The sequence below is a fragment of the Schistocerca gregaria genome, chromosome 1 (genome assembly GCF_023897955.1).
Source record: "Schistocerca gregaria isolate iqSchGreg1 chromosome 1, iqSchGreg1.2, whole genome shotgun sequence".
Classification (NCBI taxonomy): Eukaryota; Metazoa; Arthropoda; class Insecta; order Orthoptera; family Acrididae; genus Schistocerca; species Schistocerca gregaria.
In genome coordinates, this window is record NC_064920.1 from 620,268,799 (window position 1) to 620,282,833 (window position 14,035).

At 44.1% G+C, this 14,035-nt stretch overlaps 1 protein-coding gene across 3 annotated transcripts in view; it reads left to right on the top strand.

Moving 5' to 3' along the window:
• Positions 1 to 14,035, top strand: part of LOC126359375 (uncharacterized) — a 661,877-nt gene that overhangs the window by 36,748 nt on the left and 611,094 nt on the right. The gene's annotated exons all lie outside the window — the stretch shown is intronic.

Sequence of the window (14,035 nt, forward strand, 5' to 3'; positions counted from 1 at the left end):
CGTGGCGTCGTGTTCGCATTCCTGGTAAATTCTTATCGACACGTTCTTCCAAATGTTGACAGGATTCGTATGGCACCAGAAGTTTACTGTGAATCGTGACCGGCTATCCAACTCTCATCTGCATGCGACTGCGACATTATTTGATTTGTTTCTTCCCTTGCTTACCCAAACTACGTTAGGGCCGGAGACCTGTCTCCCTTCTCCAGACGAGACGGTATACAGTTCATGTTGTAAACTTTCTTACTTTTATTCGACAAACTGAAGACAATATTTGACAGTATATAAATTGTTTACGTTATAATATCTGTCTTCCTTCTAATATAGTGACCGCAAAATCATCAAACTTTTCAAAGAGAGGAAAACATAGAAAGAAAGAAGGAAGAAAAGGAGAGGTAAGGAACTAGCAAGTTTAAGAGACTAACAACCTCAAGATTGCAGATTTTATTGTGTATAGATTCAGTAAATAATAATAGGAGAGCAACCGTTGCTTCAGAATATACAAGCAATAGGTTTAGTTTTGGGATCGGAGTAATTTGTAACTTCGTTGATGATACAGATCAGGTTATTTTATAGTACGTACTTTGCAACATAGGAGTGGCTGCCATCTTTCATGGTATCACGAGACTTTAGCAAAATAAATACACTTCGTATTCGATGTTAACGAAATCAATATAGAATATATCAGGTGTTGTAATTATATAGTGCTATTTTCCGATGTTATTATAAAAGAGTCCGTTTAGTAAACTAAGCATGCTTCAACTATACGTAGTCAGTGTAGTATCAATGTGTAAGGATCTTCTGAAGAATACGAATAAGGAATTTAAATTGCTTCAGAAATAAAGTCCCGCAGTGCCACATTAGTTTCGGTGATTCGATGTCTTCATATAAAAGCGTACAACATTACTGAAGATCCAACGTGGTTTTCTTACGTGGACTTGGCGTAACAGCAGCAGCAGCAGAACATACAGAGGTGTCGCACAAATGAGAAAAGACTGAAATATTAACAGAAAATGGCAGCTGTGTTGTGGACTTCAAGAGGCAGCAAACATCAGTAACATCCGAGCCGAAACTTCGTACATCACACCTTTCTTCTGTTGCCATTCCACCAAAAGCTCGCACACAGTAATCAACGCCTCTTCGTACTCCTGTTTAAGTGTTCATGTCTACAGTTTTAAGATAGCCATAATAGTAGATCAAATACTATAAAGAGAGTTTTAAAGAGAGTATACGTATGGATCTCACAATAAATTTTGAAAATGGCGTCTTTTGTGATAGCTTCTATCCAATCGGTCCTTTGTGTTGACAGGGGCCTTTTAGTAAGTTTGGAACGTGGCAGTCTTTCTCAATGTGCAAATACATGTCCGTACATTCCTGTTGTTTCGTTGCGAGGGTTAGTCCTCCCTCGAGCATGGTTGTGTGTTGTCCTTAGCGTAAGTTAGTTGAAGTTAGATTAACTAGTGTGTAAAGCTAGAGACCTATGACCTTAGCAGTTTGGTCCCATACGAACTTCCCACAAATTTCCAAATTTCATGTTGTTCCGTGTCAAGTGTTCCTCTGTGGACGTTAGCGAGATGTTATTGGTGAGCAGAAGGCTTTTAGAGTACAAGGATATAAAAGAGTGAGTCATTGAGAAAGGAGTGAGACAGGGTTATAAGATATTACTCACCATATTCGGTCCGCACGTGTTACCTAAGGATGAATCTGGAAAATTCAGATGAGGTTTGTCGAGAACGTTGTAAACTAATGGAAATAAATTGAAACCGGTAATTGTGAATTATACAGTTATATGTAATCGATACGGACATTTATGAATAAAATGTCAATCATGATCGTGGATTCGTTTACAAATTTCATGTCTTCAGTTGACAGAACAGCCTCGTATAGGACAGACAGCGATGGAGAACAGTTTCAAACCAGTGTCCTTTCTGTACATAAACATACTAGTCTGGAAGACACCATATGTTGCATAGCGGTGGGTGCGTTGCACCATTGCTAGCCTCCTATCCCGTTCCACTCGCAAATGGTGCGAAGTAAAAGGGTCCGTCTCTATTCCTCTGTTTTATTTTATTTCTTTTTTTTTTTTTTTTTTTTTTTTACGTGTCTTCAGTCTTCTGACTGGTTATGATGTGGCCCGCCTCGAATTCCACTCCTGTTCCAACCTTTGCATTCTAAGTAGGAATTCCAACCTCGTCCTCCATTATTGTCTGAATGTACAGCCTCTGTCTTCCTGTACAGTTTTCGGGGCAAGACCGTTATGTTGGTAGTTGCAGAATCGTTCCGCAAGTCTGTCGCAAATGCCGGTACTCTAAATCTCTTCAATAGGGTTTCTCGAAAAAACAAAAAAAACAAAAAAAAATTTTCTTCTGATCAGGAATCCTCATTTCAGTTTATGGAGCATTTCTGTAGTGCTTGTTGATCGGACCTACCGGCAACAAATCTGGCAGTACACATCTGGTCGCTTCGACGTCTTCCTGTAATCTGGTCTGATGGGGATCCCAAAATACTCGGACAATACTCAATAGTGGGCGGCACAAGGACAGCGTAGTAGGTTTTATCACTTAAGAACGAGCTACCCACATAGTTGAGAAACTACTCCGTAGGATCGGACCTTCGATAACAGTCTGCAGTGTCGCACTGCTCCAAACTTTCCAAAAATCTAGGGGGGAATCTACGGACTGAAGAACATAACAAGCAAAAAAAAAACGGTTGGCGTCAGTATCTGGACTGTAACGTGTTCTGACTTTTGAGCTCACAGAGCGTAAGACATTAAAGTGCGTGGAGTGCGTAGTAGTGGAGTAGCCTTCTATCGCCGGCCGGAGTGGCCGTGCGGCTCTAGGCGCTACAGTCTGGAGCCGAGCGACCGCTACGGTCGCAGGTTCGAATCCTGCCTCGGTCATGGATGTGTGTGATGTCCTTAGGTTAGTTAGGTTTAATTAATTCTAAGTTCTAGGCGACTGATGACCTCACAAGTTAAGTCGCATAGTTCTCAGAGCCATTTAGCCTTCTACCGAAACTATGGTTCAGTAGTTTTGATACTGTACATAAATGACGTAGTAAATAGTGGGACTACCGGTGATAGTATTGGTAGGGAAAGCTACATAAATAAATGTGTAATACAGGAACAGGGAAACGACGACTCCTCTTTTTTGTTGTTGTTTTTGTTTGTTTTAGGAATAATTAGCACCGCGTTCGTCTATTGTGTATTTTATATCCTTACAGAATATAAAGCGCATTTTATAAGTAACAAAAATTAGTTGATCGCATAACTTCAGCGCTTTTATGTAAGCAAAACATTAACTTTTGATGTCAGTACAGTTTACATGCACAAACATAAGAAATCCATATAATTATTGTTATTATTTTTTACTCAACAGAACATTCTTCATCATGATCAAAGTCGACAGTTTCTTGTTTCTGTCGAGATATTTTCAAATTGCTTATGAATAACAGAAACATAATTTATATAGGCTCGGCGAAGTATTGAAGCAATGTTTCGTATATTTTTGTTTTGCGGCTTTATTGTTTATCTTTTTTAGGAAATAGCATTTTCTAATTCTATATGATAAATCTGCATTATTTTTTCAAATTTTTACTACAACATCCCTTTGTTTCACGCTGCGAATCAACAATTTTCGTATAAAGCTTTGATTGAACAGTGAAAATTTAAGTTTTGCTATAAATACTGTTTATTTTTAAGTAACAGAGACGAGAATAGCTATGTAGGAAAATAAATGCTCCGTAAGTTTCGCGGCCCTTTACATATATCCTCTGTCAGTTTCTAGACAGTTCTCCGTTTCCGGTTTCTCGGGAACTCTAGTAAGACACTGCTCGCATACATCGAGAAATTGATCAATATGCGGTAAAGCTTGATTGGTATGTAACACACCTAACGTACAGATAAGGTGGCTACAATGTTACAGTCTGAAACCGTGCAGCCGCTACGGTCGCAGGTTCGAATCCTGCCTCGGGCATGGATGTGTGTGATGTCCTTAGGTTAGTTAGGTTTAAGTAGTTCTAAGTTCTGGGGGACTGATGACCACATATGTAAGTCCCATAGTGCTCAGAGCCATTTGAACCAGCTACGATGTTAACTGACTACTAGTCGCTGCTCATCAGTGACAGTCTGCGGTAGCCCACGGTAGTTGTTCAACTTCCGGAATCGGCGGCTGAGGCGGCGCCGTCTCGTGGAAGAGGACCGTGTAGGAAGCGCCGCGCCCCCTCGTTCTTTCCTCCCCTTCGGCTCGCGGCAGCTGCCCGTGCGCACGTCAGCACGCGTGACGTCACGGCAACCGCGTGCTCAGAGCGAGGCCCGCCTTGTACCGGCTCCCGTCGCTCCGTCTGCGTTGCCGTCGCCGTCTTTTATCGGGTCCCACATCTGCGGCGTGATACGCACCGTGTAAACAGAACGCCGTCGCCGCCGGAAGTGAGTCTGGCGCCTCTCCCGAAAGACGGTATGCTGCGATAGCAAGCAGACACGTACTATCTCCGGCAGCCGCCTTTTTTTTTGTAAGCGCACACTCAAATACTACCTTGCTCTCAACTGTCTCGGCGGGTCTGACCGAGACGATGTTTGTATACAGATAAAGAGCAGATAAGTGCGAAAACAATCACGCAAGCAGTCGCTGACACGAATAATGTACAGCCGGCCGGGGTGGCCGAGCGGTTCCAGGCGGTACAGTCTGGAACCGCTCGGCCGCTACGGTCGCAGGTTCTAATCCTGCCTCGCCCATGGGTGTATGTGATGACCTTAGGTTAGTTAGGTTTAAGTAGTTCCAAGTTCTAGGGGACTGATGACCTCAGATGTGAGCCATTTGAACCATTTGAATAATACACATAAGAAAGGAAATGAAAATTCAGGATGTATTGGATACAATCAGTTTGGCTTTAGGAAAGGTAAAGATACCCGAAAGACAGTTCTGTCGCTGCGGTTGGTAGCTGAAGCAAGACTGAAGAAAAATCACGTTCCTAGGATTTCTCGATCTGGAAAAGCATTCGTGAGTGTAAAATGGTGCAAGATGTTCGAAATTCTGAGAAAATTAGGGATAAGCAATAGGGAAAGGTGGATAGTGTATTAGAGCTATTCGTAAAGTAAGGAACGAATGCGCGAAATGGAAGCCACAATGAAAGTCAAAACTGTTTTACTTGCAACAGTTAGTTACGCCTTTCAGCTACTCCTCTGCATTTAGACTTCTGTTGTAGCGTTGTACCAACTTTTCAACAGCCACATAATACACTACTGGCCATTAAAATTGCTGCACCAACAAGAAATGCAGTGATAAACGGGTATTCATTGGACAAATATATTATACTAGAACTGACATGTGATTACAATTTGGGTGCATAGATGCTGAGAAATCAGTACCCAGAATAACCACCTCTGGTCGTAATAACGGCCTTGATACGCCTGGGCATTGAGTCAAACAGAGCTTGGATGGCGTGTACAGGTACAGCTGTCCATGCAGCTTCAACACGATACCACAGTTCATCAAGAGTAGTGACTGGCGTATTGTGACGAGCCAGTTGCTCGGCCACAATTGACCAGACGTTTTCAGTTGGTGAGAGATCCGGAGAAAGTGCTGGCCAGGGCAGCAGTGGAACATTTCCTATATCCAGAAAGGCCCGTACAGGACCTGCAACATGCGGTCGTGCATTATCCTGTTGAAATGTAGGGTTTCGCAGGGATCGAACGAAGAGTAGAGCCACGAGTCGTAACACATCTGGAATGTAAAAAATGTAAAAAGAGGTGACCGAGACGTGCGACCAATGGCACCCCATACCATCAAGCCGGATGATACGCCAGTATGGCGATGACGAATAGACGCTTCCAACGTGCGTTCACCACGATGCTGTAAACAGAACCTGGATTCATCCGAAAAAAAATGATGTTCTGCCATTCGTGGACCCAGGTTCGTCGTTGAGTACACCATCGCAGGCGCTCCTGTCTGTGATGCAGCGTCAAGGGTAACTGCAGCCATGGTCTCGGAGCTGACAGTTCATGCTGCTGCAAACGTCGTCGAACTGTTCGTGCAGATGGTTGTTGTCTTGCAAATGTCCCCATCTTCAGGGATCGAGACGTGGCTGCACGATCCATTACAGCCATGCACATAAAATGCCTGTCATCTCGACTGCTAGCGGTACGAGGCCGTTGTGATCCATCACGGCGTTCCGTATTACCCTCCTGAACCCACCGATTCCATATTTTTAATTTTTTTTTTTTAAATCTTATGACACTTGACTGCCAAGGTCATCAGTCCCTAAGCTTACACACTACGTAACCTAAATTATCCTAAGGATAAACACACATACCCATGCCCGAGGGAGGACTCGAACCTCCGCCGTGATCAATCGCACAGTCCACGACTGCAGCGCCTTAGACCCCCCGGCTAATCCCGCGCGGCGATTCCATAATCTGCTTACAGTCATTGAATCTCGACAAACGCGAGCAGCAATGTCGCGATACGATAAACTGCAGTCGCGATAGGCTACCATCCGACTTTTATCAAAGTCGGAAACGTGATGGTACGCATTTCTCCTCCTCACACGAGGCATCACAACAACGTTTCACCAGGCAACGCCGGTCACCTGCTGTTTGTGTATGAGAAATCGGTTGGAAACTTTTCTCCTGTCAGCACGTTGTAGGTGTCGTCACCGGCGCCCAGCCTTGTGTGAATGCTCTGAAAAGCTAATCATTTGCATATCACAGCATCTTCTTCCTGTCGGTTAAATTTCGCGTCTGTAGCACGTCACCTTCGTGGTGTAGCAATTTTAATGGCCAGTAGTGTAGAAGGCAGCCTCATGTGCTTTCCGACAATTTTCTACCCCGGACTACAGCCCACTGTCTGCACCAGAATGTTGTTTTCATACCCAGCGGTTCATGTGAGAAGAGGGATTCAAGGCCGAGCTGTATGGTGGGTGATCAAACATTTCCCGTCGAAAACGCTGGAGGAGCGTCCTCATCGCCCCTGCAGTGTACGGCCGAAATCTGTCATGAAGAAGGACAGGAATGTTATGTCAGGTTGCATGACATTGGGCTCTCGGTAGAGGCCCATACTTGGCGGGAGACACTATTTTCTACTCATGTTTACGCGATCAGTGTGCCCTCAGAACTAAGAAGAGTGACGCGACCCTATGTGTGGCTTGGCTCTGAGCACTATGGGACTTAACATCTGAGGTCATTAGTCCCCTAGAACTTAGAACTACTTAAACCCAACTAACCTAAGGACATCACACAAATCCATGCCCGAGGCAGGATTCGTACCTGCGACCGTAGCGGTCACGCGGTTCCAGACTGAAGCGCCTAGAACCTCACGGCCACCCTGGCCGGCCCCTATGTATGGAGATAATAGAGACACTATCCAATAAGTGTGTATAAAGCTTCGTTGGATCTTCACTGTGGTTTCCGTTTAGTTACCGTTCGTTTCTCACTTTCCGAATAGCCATCGTACGATAAGAAACCAAGAATGCAGTGCTCGTATTAAAAAGGGTCCTCCGCCCCCACTGTTCACTCTATACATCGACGAAGCATTGACAGAAATAAAACAAAGGTTCAAGAGTGGAATTAATATTGGGAGTGACAGGATACCAATGATTAGATTCGTTGATGACATTGCTACCCTTAGTGAAAGTGAAGTATTATAGGATATTTTGAAATGAATGAGTAAATCGAAGGAAGACGGAAGTAATGAGATGTAGCAGAAAAGAGATCAGGGAGAAACTTAACATCATAATTTGAGATCATGAAGCAGACGAAATTAAGGAATTCTTCTACTTAGGCAGCAAAGTAACCAATGACAGACGGAGCAAGAAGGACGTTAAAAACAGACTAGCGCTGGCAATTGGTATTCGTGGCCAACAGACGTCTACTAGTATCAAACAGAGGCCTTAACTTGAAGAAATTTCTGGGAAAGCACGTTTGGAGCACGGCATTGTATGGTAGTAGAAGTTCAACTGTGGGAAAACGAGAGGATGAGAATCGAAGCATTTGAGATGTGGTACTACAAGGAAGGTTGAAAATTTGTCGAGCTGATAGGGTAAGGAATGAGGAGATTCTGCGCAGAATTAACGAGAAAAACAATATATGGAAAATACTAACAAGAAGAAGGGACAGAGTGGTAGGACATCTGTTACGACGTCAGGGAATAACTTCCATGGTACTAGAAGGAGCTGTAGAGGGTAAAAACTGTAGAGGATGAGACTGCAATACACCGAGAAAATAACTGAGAACGTAGGCTGCAGTTGCTACTCTGAGATGAAAAGACTGGCACAGGAGAGGAATTCCTTGCGGGCCGCGTGAAACCAGTCAGAGAACTGATAAAAAGAGGTCTTTCGTTACTGACCACCCAAAATCATTTTTTTTCCTGAAAGGAAAATAAAACAAATTCCTGCATGCTCAGGAACTTGACAAAATTTCGCAAGTCATTAGTATTGGAATCATCTTATTGCGTGTTGGCTCTTGCAACGGATCTCTCATGTGGCTGTCCTGGGACAACGATCATTCAATACATCCTGAGGTGAAAAAAGTCATGGGATAGCGATACAGATGGCGGTAGTATCGCGTAATCGAGGTAAAAAAAGGCAGCGCTTTGGCAGAGCTGTGGTTTGCACTCGGGTGATTCCTGTATTCGTGTGAAAAAAAGTTAGACGGAAATTAGCAGACTTTGAACGCGGAATGTTAATTGGAATTAGTCGCATGGGACATTCCTTTTCGGAAATGGTAAGCAAATTCAACATTCCGAGATCCACAGTGTTAACAGTGTGCCGAGACTACCAAGATTCAGACAGCGCCTCTCACCACGGACACAGCTGTGGCCGATGTCCTTCACTTAACGACGGAGAGCAGCAGCGTTTTCGTAGAGTTGTCAGCGCTAACACTATCCGTTAGCCAGCACACTACTGACGGGAGTGCCTTTGTTAACAGAATGATGCAGTCTGGAGCGCCTCTCCTGGGCTTGTGACAATATCGGTTGGAACCTAAACGACTGGAAAATCGTGGCCTGGTGAGATGAGTTCCGATATCAGCTGATGGTTCTGTTCGAGTGAGGCGCAGACACTGCGAAGCCACGGACCTATGTTGTTCACAAGTCGTATGCAAGCTGGTGGTGGCTCCATAGTGATGTGGGCTATGTTTACATTGAATGGGCAGAGTCCTCTGGTCCAACTGATCCAATCACTGACTGGAAATGGTTATGTTCGTCTGCTCGGAGATCATTTGCAGCCATTCGTGTTCCCAAACAACGATGGAATTTTAATGGATGACAATGCGCCATGTCACCAGGCCACAAACGTTTACGATTGTTTTGAAGAATATTCTGTAGAGTTCGAGCGAATGACTTGACCACCTAGGTCGCCCGACATGAATCCCATTGAACATTTATGTGACATAGTCGAGAGGTCGGTTCGTGCACGAGATCCTGAACCGGTAACACTTTCATAATTATGGACTGCTGTAGAGGCAGTATAGCTCAATACTTTTGCAGAGGACTTCCAACCACTTGTCGAGTCCATGCCACATCGAGTTGCAATACTACTCCGAGCAAAAGGAAGCCCGATACAATATTAGGAGGTATCCCATGACCTTTGTCACCTCAGTGCATCGTACCATGAAATAGTAATTTCTATAAAACTGTGCGATGCTTACTGTTTCAACGCTGTTGGAATAATGAGTGCAGAGCTGATACTTTCTTTTAATGCCAAATCCGCATTAGCAACGATACATTTTGGCGTTGAACATTAGTGGGATGCAATGTTGTACTCGACAATGATGGTGTTAACTTCTGGGTAATGGACTTTCAAACACTCCAAACCAGTATCCAGGGTGAACTACTAACAACTTCACTTAAGTACTTTTACGAAAAGTTTCGACGGAAGCATTTTCAAGCGTCACATCACAGTCTCGTCTATACGCCCTTAAAAAAATATGATGATGATGATGATGATGATGTCCCATACTCCGAGGAGCGTAGGGGACGATGTGGGAAACCCGCACCGCTGTACTAGGCAAGGTCCTAGTGGAGGTGGTTTCCCATTGCCTTCCTCCGACCGTAATGGGGATGAATGATGATGATGAAGACGACACAACAACACCCAGTCATCTCGAGGCAGGAAAAATTCCTGACCACGCCGGGAATCGAACCCGGGACCCCGTGCGCAGGAAGCGAGAACGCTACCGCAAGACCACGTGGTGGGGACAAAAAAACAAATACTTTTCCATTTAAAAAACGTAGTTACTTCATTATCTCGATTGTTGTAAGAGTTAAAGAGTATTATCAAAATAACAGAATTACGTGCCACTGCCCTACTATCACTTGCCGAAAACCTCGTTTCGATGTCTTGTGCCGTTCAAAAAGTAAAATGGGCATTTGTTGTAGATGAATCGCCCTGTACTGTATTGGATACTTGAAGTTTGAAAGGACTGATTGTAATTATCAAAAAAAGAAACGGAAACGGTTTGAGGTTGACTGAAGAAAATTTTTGACAGTCGGGTCTTCTTGTTTCTGAGCAGGAACGAGAGTCCACTGCCTATGAAAGTTCTCCCGCCCTTGCCCGACATTCCGCCATCCTCCCCTTCTCCCTCGACCCAAAATCTGCCTTCCCAGGCTGGCACTCATTGTGGAACCCAGTGGACATGAAGATGTTGACGTCGTGAGGGGGGGGGGGGGAGAGGGGGTTCGTTGGGAAGTATTCTGAACAAAGCCGGGTCCCACCAGGTATATACACACAAGGAGAGCCGTCTTTTGTACACAGCGGCAGCGTGGGTGGATCGGAGACCTGTCTGCCGAAAGAAAGCCCCGCACAATGTATTCGTCAAGGCTGCATTGTCTCCTGGCAAACAATTTTGCGATAACGAAGACCTTGCAAGAATAGCGTTTCTCACATCTTTAGCTCGAAAACAGCAGGGAGACTTTACTGGGAAACGATGGAGGGAACTGCACAGTAGTTCGCCGATTTCTTCAACCTACTTCATGAAAAACTCTGCCGCTGTTGCTGCTGACATAAAGTACTTTCTACTCCGGAATGCGTAGGATCTCACTGCAGTTAGGCGTAGTGGCGGCTTCGCACTGTGTTATCAGCTCGTCTGTCTCTTTATGACGAATAAAACTGACGCAGTAGCGACAGTTCTCATGCCTAAGTTGCCCGTATCCATCATCTCTGATCATGTACGTATTGTTTGGTGAGACAATTTACGTTTGTCTTACAAGCCGCTTGCAGATACGAAAAAGGCTGATGAAAGACTGTCTGTACGCATTTGCCACTCACTGTATCTGATAAGCGATGGATGAATGGACCTAGCATTAACCACTCTTTTTTTAAAAAAAAAAATGATGATGCCGCGCTCTTCATTTTTAATGCAACCACAGAGACAAATGCGACATTCTAGTATCGAAACACTTCGTAGTAAACGGCAGCAACCTTCTGTCAAATATGTTTGTCATAGGACGTTTCCTACGTTTTCATTAAATCATTTCCAAGAACACAGAGGGATCAAAAATGGCTCTGAGCACTATGGGACTTAACATCTGTGGTCATCAGTCCCCTAGAACTTAGAACTACTTAAACCTAAATAACCTAAGGACATCACACACATCCATGACCGAGGCAGGATTCGAACCTGCGACCGTAGCAGTCGTGCGGTTCCGGACTGCGCGCCTAGAACAGAGGGATCCTTCACATATCTTCAGAGAAAGAGTGCCCTTTGCTAACGTACACGTACATACGTACATAAACAGGGACAATAAACCCCTCAAGGTACAGCTTGTGAAAGATGTAGATCCTCTTCCGGCAAACAGCAGTCAACTGCAAACAGTTTCTGTTTATTTTTTGGGGTAATTACAGTCATCCTTTCCAAAATCCATGTATCCAATACAGGTGAACGGCGCAAGACATCGGTTTTCGGCAAGGGATAATAGGGACAGTAGCACGTAAATCTTTTACTTTGGCAATACTTTTAACTCTTGTATGAACCGAGATATGAAGCAAGTACGCTTTCTTAAATGGAACGATGTATGTTTTTTAACGGTGTGTAGACAAGACTGTGATATGACTGTTATCAATGTTGCCGTCGAAACTTTTTATGAAAGTATTCGAGAACAGCGCTAAAGTTGAAACGCAAGGCAGTGCAAATTGACTGTTCCATTGTAAAGTGGTTTTCTCCTGCCAGTTTCGGTGATGTGTAGCAAGAAGACAGTCCTCTAATACAAAAAAAAAAAAAACATTTTCCCTCTTGGTCCTGCTTTATACGAAATACCTCGTCAGTCCAAAAAGTTTCGAGACTGGAGTACAAAAAAAAAAAAAAACAACAACAGAGAAACGTTAAGACAGTGGCTTTAATACTTTAGTTATTGCGTTAGGGAAACTTGGCAGGGTGGAATAATTAATTATTTATATTTTTTGCTAACAGTCGCTTTTGTTTGTTTTTATATTTAATTTAATATACTGTAACGCGTTTCGAGCATGTTCTGCTTATCACCAGGCGTTTCTACATACAGGAGATTTTTTGTTTATTGGTCGCTGCTGCTGTAGCTATGGAAGTATTTGGAGGGAGGGGAGGGGGGCAGTGACAGGCCATTTGAGACGTCAAAATCGCTGTCGTGTCAGTTTTCATAAACAACGAGACACAGCCCCACAGGACTCGCATTCGGGAGGACGACGGTTCAATCCCGCGTCCAGCCATCCTCACTTAGGTTTTCCGTGATTTCCCTGAATCGCTCCAGGCAAATGCCGGGATGGTTCCTTTGAAAGGGCAAGGCCGACTTCCTTCCCGTCCTTCCCTAATCCGATGAGACCGATGACCTCGCAGTTTGGTCTCTTTCCTCAAACAACCCAACCCAACAGCCCCACACCAGGACAAGGCATCACTGGACATCAATTTCTGGCCAGCCACTTTTTTATACAAAAGAATCGTGCGCGATTTGCATTTCAATGAAGTCGTGAGAGGTGTCCACGAGTCGTTATTTTTTTTTTCCGGAGGTCAGCTGTGTGAGACAAACTTCGCACACACTTTCCTAGTTCTCAGAAACATTTTGCAGAACGTGTGACTTCGAGATGTTGCTGCCTTGCGATTTGTACCGCAACAGCACTGACACTTTACAGTCAGTCGCACGTCCTCTACTTAACGCTGCTTGCTCACCACTGTCGAATTCTCGATGCTGTCTGCAACGGTTAGTTCAAGCTGCCATCGTATTTACCACACTGACGTCGCTTGTACGCCAGGAATAAAATCAATCTCGGAACTATTTGGATGGACGGTGTAGAAACGAGCTCAGCTACGATTGAACAGAACTGTATGCTAAACTCTAGCTCTCAGAATAATACTTCTAAACATCTTTTGTGTTCCATAATATGACACAGTTTGGTGAAATGTTTAGCGCTGTTGGTCTTGGCTAAAGCTTGGATGGTTACCGTCCGGATCTGCCGAATGCTGTGGGCAAGGGGGCGAACTCAGCCCTCATGAGGCCAATTAAGGAACTACTTGACTGAGATGAATCGACACCGGTCACGAGAAATAACAACGGCCAGCAGGGCAGTGTGCTGACCACATGCCCCTCCGTATCCTCATCCTGTGACGCTTAAGTCGGTCGGTACTGTTGGAGGTTAAAGGCCTATTCGAACGGTGTTTGTTTTATCCCTTCAATAATACGCAGTTAACTGTCGCCTTCAGTTCCAACAGTCAGAGTGCAGATTTGTTGACATTCTAAGCGCTTCTCCAGATGTGTTCAGTTGATGATTTACTGTGTAACAGATTCAAGAACGTATATGTTATTTATAAAAGTTTTCTGTGTTTGTAATTTAGCTTTTTAGTTTTCTACTGTTTTATCTTTCTATTTCAACAATCATTTGAAAATAAGTTATTAAGGCAGCGAAATTGGTCTCGATACTATTTGTGTGACCCCGAGGCTGAGAAAACAAAAAAATTATTTCCTTAGAAGGCGGTCGCATCATTCCACTTAGGCAGTATGCTTAGCCTGTGATAAGTTATAGCTTTTTCTCAGTGTAACAATGGAAATCAGGGAAGCTTTTACGAGGGGAAACGCAAAGT